We start from the raw sequence: 20,001 nt of genomic DNA, 5'->3' as shown, positions 1-20,001 counted from the left end.
TGTCCCTCAAATATGATGGTGAAATTAGGACATTTCCAGATAAGCAGAAATTAAGGGAATTTGTTAAAACCAGACCAACCTTACAAGAGATGCTAAAGGGTGCCCTTTGGACAGAGAAGCAACACAGCCAACAACAACTGACCATTAACACACATGATATAACCCAGAAACCAACCCAGCTATGGAAGTATCCAAAGTAAGCCTACAAGATTGTAAACAGGGAACTAGAGACATCAATTGTGTGGTGTAGTAAATTACTTAGTGTGGCTTTTCTACCCATAAGTCTTTGTAAGGTGGGATTTTCTATGAGCAACTGAGGAGCTCCTGATTGCTGAAGTTGTCCACCTGGAGTATTTCTGTTGGGAGTGGCACAAAACAATGTTCTAGGAGGTGCCCACTCTCTCTCAGGTGCTTAGAGTTCTGATGCTATAATTGGCTAGTTTGACCACCCTGCCAGGCTCAAAAGGAGACCTCCTGGAGGCAGAACTCTCTCTGACTGCTGGTTGAGGAAGACGTGCTGCTGAAAGGGACACGGGCTCCTGAGACACGTGCTGCTGGGAAAGAGAGGCAAGAGACACGCATTGCTGAGTAAGACACCGAGGGACCAGCACTGCTGAGGGAGAGACTGTGAGAGACTTGGCTGAGACACAGTGGGCTGGGAAAGAGACTGAGCATTCTTCCTGAACTTGTGTTGTAGCCTGGTGCTTCCCTAATAAACCCCGTAATCTGTGAGTTCTGTGTGGTCACTGCAGTGAATTACTGAACCCAGGAGAGAGGTGGTGGGTGCTTTGGGAGGAACGGTTGGTGAAAGGGCTGGAGGGAGGCAGCATGTCTGGCCTGGCAGGAATAGGGCTTGGGTTACTACTGGTAATCCTGTCTTCCTCTTGTAGGGTTAGAGGAGGTCGGAACATGTGGCCTCCTTGCCGTTTTTGCAATTGACAAATGAGGACAACTACAAACCACAAAGAGGGAAAAAACTGTTGTTACAGAACTTCTAGATGGTAGGGATGTCAAGACAACTACAAGACAGAATAGACTGTTCTAAACTTGGGTAACCTCAAAGAAAAGTGACAAACCTTCACATCAAAAAAGAGGACCAGCATAAATACTCAGCACATACTAAAACAATAGCAAGGAAGGAAGTGATAACATGATTCATAAACAAAATGAGCTCAGCATAGAAAATATATGGAACAAAGAAATTGACACCACAAAAAAGCACATAACAAAAATGACAGCAACAAATTCATATCTGCTGATAATTACATATCTGACAAGGGACTTATCTCCAAGATTTATAGCAGAAGAGTGGATGACCAAACTATGGTGCATACACATAATGGAACGCTATGCAGCACTAAAGAATAATGTGGAGTCTGCAAAACACCGCATAATATGGATGAACTTGGAGGACATTATGCTGACTGAAATAAGTCAATCACAGAAGGACAAATGTAGTATTAGTTCGTTGTTGTGGAGGGCAAAGGAAAGGTTTATATATGGAGGGAAACTTTCTTTGTTCATTGCCAGGGCTGGGAGGGGAGGGGAGGAAACACTGCAAAAAACAGAAAGAAAATGCACTGACCCATGTCACTTTAGTTTTGTGTATTTCACTGCATATAAATTTTATTTCAATAAAATATATTTTAAAAATTCTACCAAAAAAAAAAAAAAAACTTCTAGAACTAATATGTGAAATTAGGAAGAATTGCAGTGTACAAGGTCAATATAGAAAAATCAATTGTTTTCTTATATACTAGCAATGAATAACCAGAAAAAATAATTTCAATAAACCAATACAGAAGACTTTTGGTTTCAGTTCTGACATGTAAAGAGTTCATAAGTCATCATCACTCTCATCCTCAAAATAATGAAAAAAGGCTGAGCACCGTGAAAATCTACAATGTTTCTTAGGTACATCAGAGAATTGAAGTCACAGGACAAACTGCCACCTGAGAACTGGAGACACAGGAGAATACAGAGAATCGGAGCCAGATCTATGTATGGAGAGAAGCCTCTGGATCCAGCAACTGGTGCAAACATGGAAAGGTTATTTACAAATTGCTGGAGGTGGAATGTGGATAAGCTTGAGAGTTAAATCTCTTGAGGAGGGCCACCAGGTTCTCCAAGTAAATATCCAGGGGTGGGCAGGAATCCCTCATACTTTGTTTCCGCTGCCTCCTACCCAATCATCTATCTATCTGCTTTAGCATGTGTGTATGGGTATCAGTATATATACAGAGAATTTTTATTGCAGTGTTTGAAATAGGAAAAAAAAGTCAATGTTTATCCATAAAGGAATGGTTCAATAAACTGTATAAACTGCAGTAAATCAATACTATGAAATGTTATCTATCTGTTTAAAAGCTCTTCTCCTCGCCTCAATTCCCAGGCCAAGCTAACTGGAACTTACAGTAGCCTGTTCAACAAATCTAATAATTTTTCTTTTTTTGGTAACAACCGGATGGAAGAAGGTAGTTGTCAGAGCACAATTTGGGGTTAAATTTGTTGCTCTCTGGACATACAATGGCTTTCTAAAATTTGATTATGGTCTTTACCCTGGAGCTAAATGGATGGTTAGTAACCTGGGATCATGAGTTAGTCATCACTTGGATGAGCTCTGAGGGGACAAAATGACTGCTAAACTAAATTAAAAAAATAAGCAACATATATGGAAAATAGTTGACAAAGCATGTTAAATCAGGGCGTTTTTCAGGTTTTGAGAGTTAGAAATATACTCTAAAGCCCAGGACCCACCCTCTTCCTGGAACATAGAGTAATTTGAGAAAAGGTGCCTCCTAGCCAAGGAGTATAAGTGCTTTGCCCCAGGTTCCTGGGTGTCATTCTACTTGCCACGACATACACCAAAAGAGATCTGAGATTTCATTCTGACCCCTCACTCTTCACTCAAAATATTAACTCCTGATCTTTCCTACAGGTAAACATTTCAGATGAAGTGACGTAACTATGACTTTCTATTTTCATTGTCAATTTTTGAAGTCTCTGACCTAGAGTAAACTGGAGCTTGTCTGAGCTTGCTGATTAGAAGACTCAGTTCTGCCTCAAAATAATTAAGAAGTGCTGTTCTTTGTACATCCACCCTTCCACCCTCCCTCCCGCTCCACCTCCTTCCATCTATCCATCCCCCATCCACCCTCCCACCTACATTCCCTGACAGGTCCCTTGATTCCTTTTGAGAGCAATGGTATTTCATTTCATTTCATTTCATTTCAGAGATGGCTAGTCAAGTTTAGAAGTTTAGTCTGAAGTCATGGAATAGTTTTTTTTCTGTGGGACATTAGCCACTCTCATTTACTGCTGGCAATTGTGTACATTTCTGGAGGGAAAGTTGGCACTAAATATCAAAGACCGTTAAAAGCATGCTATTCTGTGTTGGAAGAAGTGCAGCTAGAATCCTCCTTAGATGCGAGGATAGCAAGACTTTGTCTCACAAACTCTGGACACGTTATCAAGTGGGACCAGTCCCTAGAAAAGGACATCATGCTTGATAAAGTACAAAGTCAGTGAAAAAAAGGAAGACCCTCCACAAGACAGATTGGCACAGTGGCTGCAACAATGGGCTCAAAATAGCAATGACTGTGAAGATGGCACAGGCCCAGGCACCACTTCATTCTGTTGTGCACAGGGTTATGAGTAACAACTCAACACACCCAACAACAACAACATATTTTGACTTAGTAATTTCCCTTGTAGGAGTCTTTTCTAAGGAAAAAGTCAGAGATTCACCAAGAGAATTTATGTATCAAAATAATCAATAGCATACTTCTACTGACCAGTAATTGCAAATGGAAATAACTCAACTACATACTAATAGGAAGATAACAAAACAAAACAAAACAAAAAAACCCAAACCCACTGCTGTAGAGTCATATCCAACTCATAGCGACCCCTCCTTGGGTTTTCGAAGCAGTATCACTACAGAAGTAGATTGCCCAACCTTCCCTCCAAGGAGTGGCTGGTGGGTTTGAACCACCAGCCTTCTGGTTAGCAGTCTAATGCTTTAGGCACTATGCTACCAGAGCTTCTAATATAGTTACACAAAATTCTGATAAATCCAAAGTATTTATCATAATATAAACAACAAATACTATATTTTCAAGAAATATTGAATGACATACAAAAGTATTCACAAATAATGTTAAATAATAAAAAAAAAAGCAATGTAATTACAGTTTTGCAAAAGAAAGAGAAAAGAGAAGGAAACATCAAAATGTAAATAAAGAGTGGTTACTTCTGAGTGGTGAGATTGTAAGTGATTATTTTTATACTTTTTAATACTTTCCAAATTATCCACAATAACCATGACATAATTAGGCACGGAAGGTCAATGGATAAATTTTAAAGTTATATCTCTCAAAAAAATTGACAAGAAGAAAAAGAGCTGGAGGAGAAAAACAGTCACTTAACCTGGACTTCAGTTTTCAATTCTGGCCATATTAGTATTTCTAACTTATGTTAGTATAAATGTTTGTTGAATTAAACTATACTAATACTAAGAAGCTCTGGTGGCATAGTGGATAAGGCATTTGGCTGCTAACCAGAAGGTCAGCGGTTCAAATCTATCAGCTGCTCCATGGAAGGAAGATGGGGTAATTTACTTCTGCAAAGATTTACAACCTCAGAAACCCAATGGGGGTTGCTTTGAGTTGGATTCAACTAGATGCCAGTGAGTAATATTAATCTAGGCAGAATTGGCAAAAAGCACTTTATTCGACTCTCTGAACTTCGTTGAATTTTTTTGTTTTAAAACATATAAACTCTAATCCTTGACTTTCATTCATTGCTGTCAAAATCTATGAATGCTATCATGCCAAATTAGTATCCAATTACTCACACTTTCAACCTATGCTTTTACCTTCATTCAAGCCTATACTGTGAGGTAAAAAAGCTGTCTGAAAACTATCATACAAAAGCTATTTTTCAAAAGCTGACCTGCTGTGCTGTAATGATGGTAAGGAACGGGAGCCCTGTAGCACACTGTCACATTCAATTGCAGGGTCTCCAGATAAACAAGGACAGACAAGACCATCTCCTATGGGCTCCCACAATACGGTGCCCTACCGTCCCTCCCACCACAAGCAGAGCATCTTACTGAGATGATTTGGGTATGAGTTGACCTCACCAATTAAACTGTAAGCTCCATGCAGGAACAGACTATTGCTTTCTGTACTGCTATTTTCCAGTTCAAGGCACACACCTCTTCTCTTTCTTTTCCTTTGCACGTCAATTTTTTTGAGGGTATAGCTTTTAAATCTATTTACCAACCTTGTTGTTGTTGTTGTTACGTACCATCGAGTCAGACCCGACACGTAGTGACCCCTCCTTGGGTTTCCTAGGCAGTATCACTACGGAAGTAGATTGCTCCATCTTCCTTCTGAGGAGTGGCTGGTGGGTTTGAACCGCCAGCCTTCTGGTTAGCCGTCAAGGGCCTCAGGCACTATGCCACCAGAGCTCCCATTTACCAACCTTACCCCTCCCTAATTACATCAGCTATACATGGATGTTGTGGATAATTAGGAAAACATAGCTACTCAATATGTGTCTCTGAACTGAACTACATTGATACCCTAGCCCCAAGATTAGGAAAACAAGAAAGAACCTTGAACAAAGAAAGAGCAATGAAATAACCCAGGAGTTTATATGATTTAGAACTTGACAGAAGCACGAAACTAAATTAGAATTCAAAGTGTGTTTGGTGTTACTAAGGGCAGAGCTGGAAACTGCTTTTCCATCAGGGACTTCTGACCCAAGCTGTGCACTGAAACAAGAGCTACATATAAATGAAAAACAACATCATTTATTTTCTCTTTTTCCTTAGAAACAGAAATAAATGTTAGCAAGGGACATAAAATATTCCCTAAGTACAAGGGATAATTAAAACACATACCTTAGTTAATATTGTGGTCCATTAAAGGTAGAAGGAAGGTAAAAAAAGAAGAGAGGTACATAAAATCACTTCAAAGGTGGTCATGGCCTCTAAAAAGGACACACTCCTTTATCTAGCAGGTATCAGAAAAGGCTTCCTATTAAAAATTATGCTAATAATAGTGGTATAAAATTGATGAGATTATCCATGTACAGAAGTTTCCACATATGACAAAAAGGAATTAATAACTTTTTCACACTTTTCCCAGTGATATGCCAACCTAAATGTAACTAAGATGTAAGAAAGCCTACAATTTAGTCAGGGCCACCAGGTTGTACATGGTATGCATTGTGCAACTGGAGTCCACTGTATGCCATTCATACAATGCACCCTGGAGCTTATGAAATTGTGAACAGCCTACATAACTACATGCAGCAGCCCTGGATTTAACTAACACATCTGAGTGGTCCATGTGGGGTCTAGAAGAAGGTTATCAACAGTGACACTGGTGACACTGTGAGCTGGATAATTCTTTGTTTGGGGAGCTGTCCTGTGCAGTGTACGAAGAATAGCAACATCTCTGGTCTCTATCCTTCTAGCTGTCAAACCAAACCAAACCTGTTGCATCAAGTAGATTCTAATTTACAGTGACCCTATAGGACAGAGTAGAACTGCCCCATAGCATTTCCAGGGCTATAATCTTTACAGATGCAGACTCCACATCTTTCGCCTGTGAAGCAGCTGGTGGGTTCAAACCATCAACCTTTCAGTTAGCAGCCAAGCTTCCAGTCCTAACAACCAAAATGGTTTCCAGATATTGCCAATATTCCCTGTGAGGAAAAATCATCCCTGGTTGAGAATCACTGGTCTAGAGGAATAAAGAAATGTGTAGTGTTTGTCAAGCTCTGCTGAAGAGAGAAGATACTGCATCTGGCATATGTCAGAAAGAAGAGCAGTCTACATCAGATCAGGAAAAGTTGTCTAAGCAATCTCAGAAGGAAATAGGCTCACAGATGTACTCAATTCCCTTTGCTGTATGTAATTCCACTTAACAAGCAATGTTCCAATTACAAATTAAGTGTCTTGAGAACTCCAATACCAGGAAGGAACTACTAAAGAGTAAAGATGTCCAATCTGACCCGAGAGCGATGATCTTTCACTGAAAATGAATAAACTGGTCTCTGGTTAACAAATTGGTCTCTTATGAATCTATTTAATGTGAGCAAGTTTCAGAGTATGAGTTCCTAGCCTTGTTGAATGGAAGATCCTGGACTTACAATGATGCCACCAAGATACAGATGCACCAGAATGCTCTTTGCCATCAGTAAGTCAGCCAGTTCCTCCCATCAATCTTTTTCCTGATTTCCTCTCCATTATCTTTAATGCATGGTAACTATGAAAGTGAGAGAAGAAGAAATACATATTTGGGCATGAGTTGGAAGAAGGAAGGCACCATCCACTTCTGAAAGAATTGGCCAGTGAAAACCTTATGAATAGCAGTGAAACACTGTCTGATATATTACTGGAAAACTTTATGCATAACCCTGAAACATTGTTCGATATAGAGTCAGAAGATGAGCCCCTCAGATCGGAAGGCACTCAAAATACGACTGAGGAAGAACTGCCACCTCAAAGTAGAGTCGACCTTAATGACGTAGATGGAGTAAAGTTTTTGAGACCTCCATTTGCTGATGTGGCATGACTCAAAATGGGAAGAAACAGCTGCAAACATCCATTAATAATCTAAATATGGAATGTATGAAGTATGAATCTAGGAAAACTGGAAGTTGTCAAAAGTGAAACGGAATGCATAAACGTCTGTATTGTGACATGGATACTTCACCAAAGAGGATATTCAGGTGGCCAACAAATACATGAAGAAATGCTTACGATCATTAGCCATTAGAGAAATGCGAATCAAAACAACAATGGGATACCATCTTGCCCCAGCACTGCTAGCAAAGTTCAACAAGATAGAAAATAACAAATGCTGGTGAGGATGTGGAGAGATTGGGACTCTCATACACTGCTGGTGGGACTGTCAAATGATACAACCACTGTGGAAAGCAGTATGGTGATTCCTTGAAAAGCTGGAATTAGAAATACTATTTGACCTAGCCATCCCATTACTAGGTATATATCCTAAAGAAGTGAGAGCCAGGACAAGAACAGATATATGCACGCCCATGTCCATTGCAGCACTATTTACAACAGCAAAAAGATGGAAACAACCCAGGTGCCTGTGGTGGTTAAGTTTGTGTGTCAGCTTGGCTGGGCCTGGTTGGGTGGCTGGGCATCTGGATGTAGTATTCCCCATGATGAGACTGGTAATCAACTCCATGGTGGAATCTATGGTGAATAGCTGCTGTAGGGATGTGGTCTGCTTCCTGTATATAAGGAGAAGCCTTGGGGAATGGTTTCAAGCTTATGGCATGCTTGAACCCTGCATGTAGCTGAGTTGTTGTTCAACAGTCTGCCATGCCCTACCAATCTTGAGACTTTTAATGGACTTGAATTAATGGCTTGTCAAGTGGTTTGGTAATATCAGGACTGCGTCTTATTATTTGTCAATCTTAGGCTTGTCAGCCTCAGCAGCCAGCAGCTGAGTGAAGAAAAGCCTCCAGTTTCAGTGGGCCAGCAGCAGGAGGCAGAGCTGAAGCCCAAGACTGAGGGGTTTTCACCCAACCTCTAGAGCCTGGCACTTTGAACTCGGATTTAAAGCCTCCAAATTGTAAGAAAAAACACCTGTTTGTTAAGTCCATCCCATTTGTGCTATATTTTCTGTTAGAGCAGCACTAGGTAACCAAAACAGTGCCTATCAACAGAGGAGTGGATAACCAAACTATGGTACATAAATACAATGAAATACTATGCAACACTAAATAATAACGTAGAATCTGCAAAACACTGCACAACATGGATGAACTTGGAGGACATTAGGCTGACTGAAATAAGTCAATCACAGAAGGACAGATATAGTATTGGTTCATTATTGTAAAAAGTCAAGTAAAGATTTATATATGGAAGAAAATTTTCTTTGTTGGTTACCAGGGGTGGGAGGGAAGGGGAGGAAACATTGCAAAAAAAAAAAAAAAATGCATTGACCCATGTCACTTTACTTTTGTGTATTTCACTGTCCATAAATTATATTTCAATAAAATGTATCAAAAAAAAAAAAGATCCATATCATATGTGTTAGTGAGCTAAAATGGATTCATTTCAGCCATTTTGAATCAGACAACCATATGATCTACTATGACAGGAATGACAAATTGAAGAGGAATGGCATGACATTCATAGTCACAAAAAATGTCTCCACATCTATCCTGAAGTACAATGCTGTCAGTGATAGGATAACATTCATATGTCTACAAGGAAGACCAGTCAATTACTATTATTCAAATTTCCACACCAACAACCGAAATCAAAGATGAGAAAATTGAAGATTTTTACCAACTTCTGCAGTCTAAAATTGACCAAACATGTAATCAAGATGTATCGATTCTTACAAGTGACTGGAAAGCAAAAGTTGGAAACAAAGAACATTCATCAGTAGTTAGAAAATACGGCATTGGTGACAGAAATGACACCAGAGATCATATGATACAATTTTCAAGACCAGCAACTTATTCATTGCAAATATCTACTTTCAACTACATAAACAGCAGCTATACATGTGGACCTCACCAGACAGAATACATAGGAATCAGGTTGACTACATCTGTGGAAAGAAGCTCAGTATCTTTAGCCAAAACAAGGCAGGAGCTGATTGTGGAACACACCATCAATTGCTAATATGCAAGTTCAAACTGAAGCTTAAGACAGTTAAAACAAGTCCATGAGAGCCAAAATAGACCTTGATTACATCCCACCTGAATTTAAAGACCATCTGAAGAACAAATTTGATACACTGAATACCAATGACTGAAAAACAGAGGAATTGTGAGATGACATCAAAAATATCATCTATGAAGAAAGCAAAAGGTCATTAAAAAGACAGGAAAGGAAGAAAAGACCAAAATGGATGTCAGAAGAGACTCTGAAACTTGCTATTGAATGGAGAGTAGGTAAGCAAATGGAAACAATTACAAAATAAAAAAGCTAAACAGAAGATTTCAAAGAGCAGCTCAAGAATACAACATCAATTATTATAATGAAATGTGCAAAGACCTGGAGTGAGAATACCAAAAGGGAAGAACACACTCAGTATTTCTCAAGTTGAAAGAACTGAAGAAAAAATTCAAGCCTCAAGTTGCAATACCGAAAGATTCTATGGGCAAAATATTGAATGATATAGGAAGCATCAAAAGAAGATGGAAGGAATACAGAGTTACTATACCAGAAGGAATTTGTCGCTATTCATCCATTTCAGGAGGTGGCATATGATCAAGAGCTGATGGTACTGAAGGAAGACGATGAAGCTGCACTGAAGGAACTGGCGAAAAACAAGGCCCAGGAATTGATAGAATATCCATTGATATATTTCCACAAATGGATGCCATGCTGGAGGCACTTACTCGTCTATGCCAAGAAATTTGGAAGACAGCTACCTGGCCAACTGACAGGAAGAGATCCATATGTGTACCCATTCCCAAGAAAAGCGATCCCACAGAATGTGGAAATTATTGAAGAATATTATTAATATCCCACACAAGTAGAATCCTGCTGAAGATAATTAAAAAATGGTTACAGCAGTATATTGACATAGAACTTCCAGAAATGCAAGCTGGATTCAGAAGAGGACATAGAACGAGAGATATTGTTGCTGATGTCAGATGGATACTGGCTGAAAGCAAAGAATAGCAGAAAGATGTTTACTTGTGTTTTAATGACTATGCAGCAAATGCATTTAATTGTGTGGATCATAATAAATTATGCATAACATTGAGAAGAACGGGAATTGCACAACACTTAATTGTGCTCATGAGGAACGTATACACAAATCAGGGGGCTGTCATTCAAACAGAACAAGGGGATACTGATCATTTAAAATAAGGAAGGGAGTAAGTCAGGGTTGTCTCCCTTCACCACACTCATTCAATCTGTATGCTAAGCAAATAATCCAAGATGGACTATAAGAAGAAGAACACAGCATCATAATTGGAGGAAGATTCATTGACATCCTATGTGATATGCAGACGACACAACCTTGCTTACTGACAGTCAGGATGACTTGAAGCACTTACTGATGAAGATTAAAAACTACAGTCCGTGGTACAAATTATATCTCAACATAAAGAAAACAAAAATCCTCACAACTGGACCAATAAGCAGCATCATGATAAATGAAGAAATGACTGAAGTTGTCAAAGATTTCATATTGCTTGGTTCCACAATCAATACCCATGGAAATAGCAGTCAAGAAATCAAACGACCTATCACACTGCACTGGGCAAATCTGCTACAAAAGACCTCTTTCAAGTGCTAAAAAGCAAAGATGTCTCTTTACTAAGGTGCACCTAACCCAAGCCATGGTGTTTTCAACTGCCTCATATGCATGTGAAAGCTGGGCAATGAATAAGGAAGACCAAAGAAGAGTTCACTTTTGAGTTGTGGTACTGGCAAAGAATACTGAAAGTACCATGGACTGCCAGAAGAACTAATAAATCTGTCCTGGAAGAAGTGCAGCCAGAATGCTCCTTAGAAGAGAGAATGGCCAAACTTCATCCCACCTACTTCGGTCATGTTAGCAGAAGGGACCACTCCTTGGGGAAGGACATCATGCTGGTAAAATAGAGGATCAGTGAAAAAGGAGAAGACCCTCAACGAGATGGACAGACACAGTGGCTACAAAAGTGTACTCAGGTATAGCAAGGATTGTGAGGATGGTGCAGGACCAGGCAGTGTTTCGTTCATATATAAGTTCGCTATAAGTCCGAGCCAACTCAACTGCACTCAACAACAGGAAAATATATGAAGAAATAGATTCTGAGATATGAGTTAGTATGCTGTTTTAATCATAACCTGTTGATGCCCTCCTCAACACTGTAAATTATCACTGCCCTTTAAAAGTTGCATTTGTTCTTTACTTATAAAGAGCTCTTTAAGTGCTCTTCTCAAACTTTCAGCTACCTCAGAGCCAGTGCAAGGCTCATAAAGGAGAGATGCAGTAAACTGGTGACTTATTTCCTGACTCTGGAACTTCTTGGTTTGCCCAGATTAATAACGTAAATTGAACATTTGAATTTGCTAAATATGCAATTTCTATTTGTGGTAGGGTATAGGAAGGAATATGTTATATACAGATTAATTATTCTGGCTAAAAGAAACAGGTACTTAGCCAAGCTGGTGCCCCAACCTTTACAGGATGAAACAATCCCACTGTGATAAGGGTATTTGTGCTTACAAGATATATGCTTAAGTATCTGAGAGTGAAGTGTCATGATGTTTGCGAAGTACTTTCAAATGGTTCAGGGAAAAAGGTCTATGAAAATACAGGGCAAGAAAGACATAAATGATGCAAAATATTAACAACTGGTGAATTCAGATGAAAAGTATCTGACTAATCATTATACTAGTCTTTTTAGCTTTTCTTGTAGGTTTAAAAGTTTTCAAAAGAAGAGTTGAGGGGGAAAACATCTCCTGAAAAATCTTCCAAGACAAGAATCTAAATTTTACATATATTTTAAAAAGAAGTTTTAAAAAATGCAATGACATGTAACAGTCCACAGGTTATTGTCAACATCGACACTGGATCATGTAAGAGGAAACAGATGGAAAAACATTTGGAGTGATTGGTAATTTAACAATGTGTTAAGATTAAATTTCTACAAGTATAAGAATAAATTAAATAGATCCTTAAGTAAAAGAAACTAAACCAAAATCTTTCCATAATATTTTCTACATTGAAGAGTAGAGATAAAAATATATGGATTAATATTTATATAATATTGGTTTGGGAGGGAAGAGGGGGAAACAAGACACAAAAATTGATTTGGGTGAAGGGAAGGGCAATGTACCAAATATGAGTGATCAACACTGTGGCACTGAGGAAGAAGAAGACATAGAGAGGAATATGGGAGGTACAGACAACAAAGATGAACCCTTTTGCATGTACAGTATTGCACTGTCAGTGATGGCAAGCATTGATCTACTGGTGGACAGACTAGTAGACAGGCTGAATGATCAGGTATGTCTAGGCAGGGGGTAGTGTGCCCATGATCATGTATAGTGTTAGCAGATAATGTTTCTACATGTGTATTTATATGTGCTGAAGAACATCCAGGTATATATATACTTGTTATTTATATATATATATATATATATATATATATATATATATATATATATATATATATATGTATGTGTATATATATATATATAATATGTATACATACTTGTTATAGATATATAACAAGGTAGGATGTAGTGGCTTCTTGGCCACAGCCAGCTACTCAGAGGGAACAAGTAGTAACAAGTAGTTGGGCCTGTGAGCTCAGGACCATGGTCGCAGGGAACATCAAGCTCAATTGGCATAACATACTACATAAAAACACTGTTCTACATCCTACTTCAGTGAGTAGCGACTGGGATCTTAAAAGCTTACAAGCGGCCATCTAGATGCAATGATGGGTCTCTCCTCATCCAGAGCAACAAAGAGTGAAGAAAACCAAAGACACATGGAAATGATTAGTGCAAGGGACTGGTACACCATGTGATCCTCATCCTATTTGACCATAAGACCAGAAGAACAAGATGGTTCCCGGCTACCACTGTCAACCACTCTGAGGGGGACTGGTGCAGAAGAACCTGGATAGAGTGGGAGAACAATGTGGAACAAAACTCAAAATGATTAAAAAAAAAAAAAGACCAGGCTTGCTGATCTGATAAAGTCTGGTGAGACCCCTGAGACTATGGCTCCTAGCCACTCTTCAAGTCTGGAAATGAACTCACTCCTGGGCTTCCAGCCAAACAATAGACAGGCATATGGGTTGAACATTTACATCAGGCAGATACACTTCTTGGAGCGATCAATCATCGGATTACAGAAGGGCAATGTTTGCACAGGGAGACAGGTCAAGGGGTGGGAGTGTATGGGAGGAAAACACAGGGAAGAGGTAACTACCAGGAGGAAGTGGGAAGAGAGCCATTGCATTGTGCGGAATTGCAGTCAGTGTCATGAGACAAAATATGTATGTACCGTTGTATGGAAAATGAATTTGCTCTGTAAACTTTCACCCAAGTCACAAGGAAAAAAAAAAAAATATATATATATATATATATATATCTTTAAAGTATGCACACATTTTTAACAAAAAATTCTACTTTTTGAAATTTTTCCTTAGGAAATTATCAAGTATCTACACAAAGATTTACCTATAAGAATATTCATCTCAATGTAATTCATAGTAGTGAAAAATTGGTACAACCTTATAAGTTAGTTGGTTGAAATACTGTGGTACATTCAAATGATTCAATACCATGCAACCATTAAAAATTATAAAGAACATGGAAAATAGCCATATTAATGCTAGTAAAAGGATACTTAATGACACAGAGAAACGTTTAGGAAGGGTAATAGACTGGAGTTGGACTGAATGGGTTTACATTCTAAATCAATCATTAATTAGCTGTGTGTGATATTAGGCAAGTTACTAACTCTCTTTGCCTCTCAGTTTCCTAATCTGTAAATAAAATGTAACTCCTATGAAATAATGGATCTAGGCAATAATCATCAATGGTTACTTAAACCATTGAGAGATAGGTTGCTTTGTAATTTAATAATGAATATACCCTGCTGTAAACACCACTTATCAGTCTCAATAGACTGTGAGATAACTACACATTATATGCCTCCTGAAGTGATGTAACAGGAAATACAAAGTACAGCCTATAAAGTATTCTTGCATCCTCAAATTTGACCTGAATCTACCCAAGCATCTAGATCTGACCACCAGCTTACTGGAAATACAGGGACTTAATTCCATTAAAATAAGATTCAGTGATGACAAGAAGTTAGAATAGTGCTTACTATCGGGGCAACTATAAACTAGAAAGGGGTAAAGGGAAATTTCTCTATCTTGATTGTTGTTGTTAGGTGCTGTCAAGTTGGCTCTGACTCATAGGGACCCTATGTACAACAGAACGAAATATTGCCTCATCATGCACCATCCTCATAATCCCTGCTGTACTTGAGCCCATCATTGCAGCCACTGTGTCAATCCATCTCATTGAGAGTTCTCCCCTTTTTCACTGATCCTCTACTTTACCAAGCATGATATCCTTCTCCAGGGACTGATCCCTTCTGACAACATGACCAAAGTAGGTGGACAAAATCTGGCCATTCTTGCTTCCAAGGAGCATTCTGGCTGCACTTTTCAAGGGCAGTTAGTTCTTCTGGCAGTCCATCGTACTTCCAGTACTCTTCACCAACACCACCACTCAAAAGCATCAACACTTCTTTGGTCTTCCTTTTTCACTGACCAGCTTTCACATGTATATGAGGTAAATGAAAATATCATAGCTTGTGTTAAGCGCACTTTGGTCTTAAAAGTGACATCTTTGCTCTTTAACACTTTAAAGAGGTCTTTGCAGCAAATATGTCCAGTGCAATAGGTCATCTGATTTCTTGACTCCTGCTTCTATGGGTGTTGATTGTGGATCTAGGTAATATGAAATCTTTGACAACTTCAATCTTTTCTCCATTTATCATGACACTGGTTATTGGTCCAGTTGTGAGGATTTTTGTCTTCTTCATGTTGAGGTGTAATCCATCCAGCAGACTGTAGTCTTTAATCTTCATCAGTAAGTGCTCCGAGTCATCTTGACTTTCAGCAAGTAAGGCTGTGTTGCCTGCTGCAGTGTAGTAAATTACCTGGTATGGCTTTTCTAGCCATAAGTCTTTGTAAACTCTAAGATGAAATTTGCTGTGAGCACCTAAGGAGCTCCTGATGGTTAAACTTACCTACCTGGGGTATTTCTGTTGAGAGTGGCACAAAGCAATGTTCTGGGAAGTTTGCTCTCTCAGGTGCTTAGAATTCTGATGTTATGATTGGTTAGTTTGGCCACTCTGCCAGGCTCAAAAGGAGCCCTTCTACAGACAGAAGGAGACACTCTCTGACTGCTGACTGAGAAAGATGTGTTGTTGAGAGAAACGTGCTCTTGAGAGACATGCACTGCTGAAAAAGAGACACCGAGAGACATGCACTGCTGGGAGAGAGACTGATAGAGACTGACCGTAGTTCCTGAACATGATTGTAGCCTGGTGCCTCCCTAATAAACCCCATAATCTATGAGTTCTGTGTGGCCACTGCAGCGAATTATCGAACCTAACAGAGAAGTGGTGGGTGTTGCAGGAGGAATGGTTGGTGCAAGGGCTGGAGGGAGGCAGCATGACTGACCTTGCAGGAATAGGCCTTGGGCTATTGATGGTGATTCTGTCTTCCTTTTGTGTGGTTATAGGAGGTCAGAAGATGTGGCCTCCTTGCCTTTTTGGCACCTGCACATCACAGGTTAATGAGCTTTCCTCCAAACCTGATGCTGCGTTCTTCTTCATATAGTCCAGCTTCTTTGATTATCTGCTCAGCATACAGATTGAATAAGTACAGTGAAAGGACACAACCCTGATGCACATCCTTCCTGATTTTAAGCCACGCCATATCCCCTTGTTCTATTCAAGTGACAGCCTCCTGGTCTATGTATAGGTTCCTCATGAGCACACTTAAGTGTTCTGCAGTTCTCACTCTTCTCAATGTTATCTAGAATTTGTTATGATCCACAAAGTCGAATGCTTTTGCATAGTCAATAAAACACAAGTAAACATCTTTCTGGTATTCTTTGCTTTCAGCCAAGATCCATCTGACATCAGCAATGGTATCTTGATTAGATGTTGGTAAGTATGTAAAGAACCATCAAGCTATGCTCTTAAAAGCATTATACTACATACTCATTGTATGTATGTGCTATCTTGTTTTTTTCAATAAATGGAGGAAAAAAGCTCCTGCTGATTTTTCTTCATAGTATAGTGGCAAGGAAAAACATGAGTGTTCTTAGAGAACTAAAGCTGATGCCAAGAGGAAGCTATACTGGATGGTCTCCAGTTTCTACCTGTATGCCTTATTCTCCCACTAAACCTTCCCTGATGGGAAAAGTGGGGGTGGGGAGAGTGCAGGGCCTGGGCGAAGGGAACAAAGGTATTTATTAGAAAAATTTCATAAAGTAGGGGTTCACAAGGATTTCTGTACCACTAATAAACTAAGATTATTGACCATGTTGTAAAAATGGGCTTTAATACGGGCTGAACACTTACATCAGGTAGATATACTACTTGGAGTGATCAACTATGGGAGAACAAAAGGGCCCTGTATGCACCGGGAGATGATGGAGGGGGCTGGAGTGCATGGGAGGGAAGGACACAGGGGAGAGGTAACTACGGGGAAGAAGTGGGAAGAGAACTGTTACACTGTGGGGAATTGCAGTCAATGTGATGAGACACAATGTGTATAAACTGTATGGAAAATAAATTTGCTGTGCAAACTTTCAACCAAATCACAACAAAAATTTTTTTTTAAATGGGCTTTAAGTTTACTTAAAGGATTTCAATAAACCACCTTGTCTATGCACCTGGACAACTTGGTCATGTGAATCTAGAAACTAGCCGCTAAGCTAAGGCTATGTTTATAGCTGGATACTTGGGAAAGTAGGCTACATGAAGATTAGAACTTTGAGAATTGATGGAGTTTTCTTTGAAATGCTTGAAGACTGTTTTGAAAACTTGGTTAATTATAGGAGGATGTTGTAAGGCTTCTCTCCTACTCAACCTAACCCCTCACCCCCACCTCTGCTCCCACCCCAGGAAATGATTTGGACTGGCCAGTAGAGACTGAGAAATATGCATCTTCAGTGTCCATCAGCCCCACAGTAGCAGTCTACCAGAGGATACAGAGGAAATACGTGTTACTTTGATGTCTATGTATATATAACATTCAGCTCTGACAGTCCCAGTGATACACACAAATAGAAGTCAGAGGTTACAGTCAATCCTGTGGTACTTTAAGCTTACCCTTCACATCTACTCTGAGAAAACAATTTCTTAAAATGGTGAATTTGTCAAGTATGTTTCTGACTCAAATTTAAGACTAAGACAAATACAGAAAGTCTTTCTTCAAAGAGTAGGAAGAAATGTTAATTTTAAGTGGATTCAAGTGGTTAGAGATCCGGGTTCTATCTTCTTTAGATGGAGGAGTTATCCACAAATTAGGAAAATTTAGGGCTATCAATAGAAAAGAAGCATGGCTATGTAGAATCTTATTAAACTCCCTGAAATGCTGGTTAAGGAAGAAGTCAATGTTCTTGCTCTCTTGATGCAAGTGGCAAAACACTAGTTTGCTTTTCACAGTCTTTCCCTCATTCATAAAGAGCACAGTTCCTAAATTTAACTATAGCTCACAGACAAATCTCTCAAACTAAAGGTGAGATCATTTCTCATTCTACCTTAGATAACATGGTAGTGGAAACAAAGGAATTACTGAAAAGTCAAAGATAAACAGATCAACACATGAGAAGATGCTTAAAGAAGGAAAAAAGTATAGCTCAATGAGGCAATTTTTTAAAGCCAAAATACTAGCCATGAACACTTATACTTCATAATAATCTAATGCAGGACATGCATGGTAAGAATACAGCCCCCAAACATAGTCTAATTCTCAAAATTCAACATGTTAGCTGACTGATTCAAATAGATACTGTACACCTCTAGCCCTCACCTAAATGACTGGTTTGTCTTAATTTAAGGCTCTTTTGTTTAAGGGGCCCTGGCGTCATAGTGGGTAAGAGGTTTGGTTGCTAACCAGAAGGTCAGTGGTTCAAACCCACCAGCTGCTCCACAGAAGGAAGATGAGGCAATCTACTTTTATAAAGATTTACAGTCTTAGAAATCCAATGGGGGGTCACTATGAGTCAGATTCAACTCGATGGCAGTAGGTTTTGGATTTTGTATTGTTGTGTTAGCTGCCATCCAGTTGATTCAATTCATAATGACACCATGTACAATGGAATGAAACACTGCCTGGCCCTGTGCCATTGTCATTGAGCTCATTGTTACAACCACTGTGTTGATACATCTTGTTGAGGGTCTTCCCCTTTTTTGCTGACGCTCTACTTTACCTAGCATGATATTCTTCTTCTGACAACATGACCAAAGCATTAGAGATGAAGTCTGGCAGTTCTCACTTCCGAGGAACATTCTAGCAGCACTTACTCCAAAACAGATTTGTTTGTTGTTCTAGCCGCTCTTTATACTATGTATAATTATATATATTGTAATTCTAAGACTCCTAGCTATATTTAATTTGTCAGTCAACAGATAAGTCTATGGAACTCAGGTTAAAGAAACTAATCCCTCAAATCTATGTTATACAGCCCCAAATAAAATTGCCAAAGTAGACATACTGGCTTATGGAGAAATTCATGAGTTCACCTTAATTTAACCCATCTTTAGAGTGAACAATTTTTTTCTTTGTTATTGCTCTTCAGTATCCCACCTCCTAGCCCCATATGAATACTCAAAGAAATAGGTTTGTTTTTTTTTTCCTTTAAAAAAGGACATTTCTTCTTTATTTAGGAAAAAAACAAAATCATTGAGCCCTTACTGTGTGCCAAGCAGTATTCTAAGCAAATATTATCCTATTTAATCCTTAAAACAGTCCTATGAGATAAATGCTACTGATATTCCCATTTCATAGATGAGGGCACTGAGGCACCAGGTTAAGAAATGTTCCCATAACCACAAAGCTAACAAGCAGCAGTCTGGAATTTGAACCCAGGCAACTTGATTCTAGAGCTTGTGCTCTTATCTGTCACCCTCAGCTTGCACAGCACAGAGCAACTTCCTTCAAGTTGGTGGGTTCAATTCTTGGTGTTATCACTTAGTAGCTAAATGAGTCCTGGACAAATTACTGAAGCTCTCTGAGCCACAGTTTCTTCCTCTACAAAATGGGTCTGTGGTTGTTGTTGTTTGCCGTCGAGTCGGCCCCAACTCATAGTGACCCCTTCTTGGGTTTCCGAGGCAGTAACACTACGGAAATAGGATTGCCCAACCTTCCTTCTGAGGAGTGGCTGGTGGGTTTGAACCGCCAGCCTTCTGGTGAGCAGTCAAGTGCCTTAGGCACTATGCT

At 39.3% G+C, this 20,001-nt stretch overlaps 1 protein-coding gene across 1 annotated transcript in view; it reads right to left on the bottom strand.

Annotated features, from left to right (window-relative positions):
* TANGO6 (transport and golgi organization 6 homolog) overlaps positions 1-20,001 on the bottom strand; it is a 251,235-nt gene that overhangs the window by 90,928 nt on the left and 140,306 nt on the right. The gene's annotated exons all lie outside the window — the stretch shown is intronic.

This window comes from Orycteropus afer, unplaced genomic scaffold (genome assembly GCF_000298275.1).
Source record: "Orycteropus afer afer isolate SDZICR_OR568_19922 unplaced genomic scaffold, OryAfe1.0 scaffold00067, whole genome shotgun sequence".
In the NCBI taxonomy this organism is placed as follows: Eukaryota; Metazoa; Chordata; class Mammalia; order Tubulidentata; family Orycteropodidae; genus Orycteropus; species Orycteropus afer.
The sequence above is the reverse complement of the archived record's forward strand: the minus strand, read 5'-3'. Positions and strand labels throughout refer to the sequence as shown.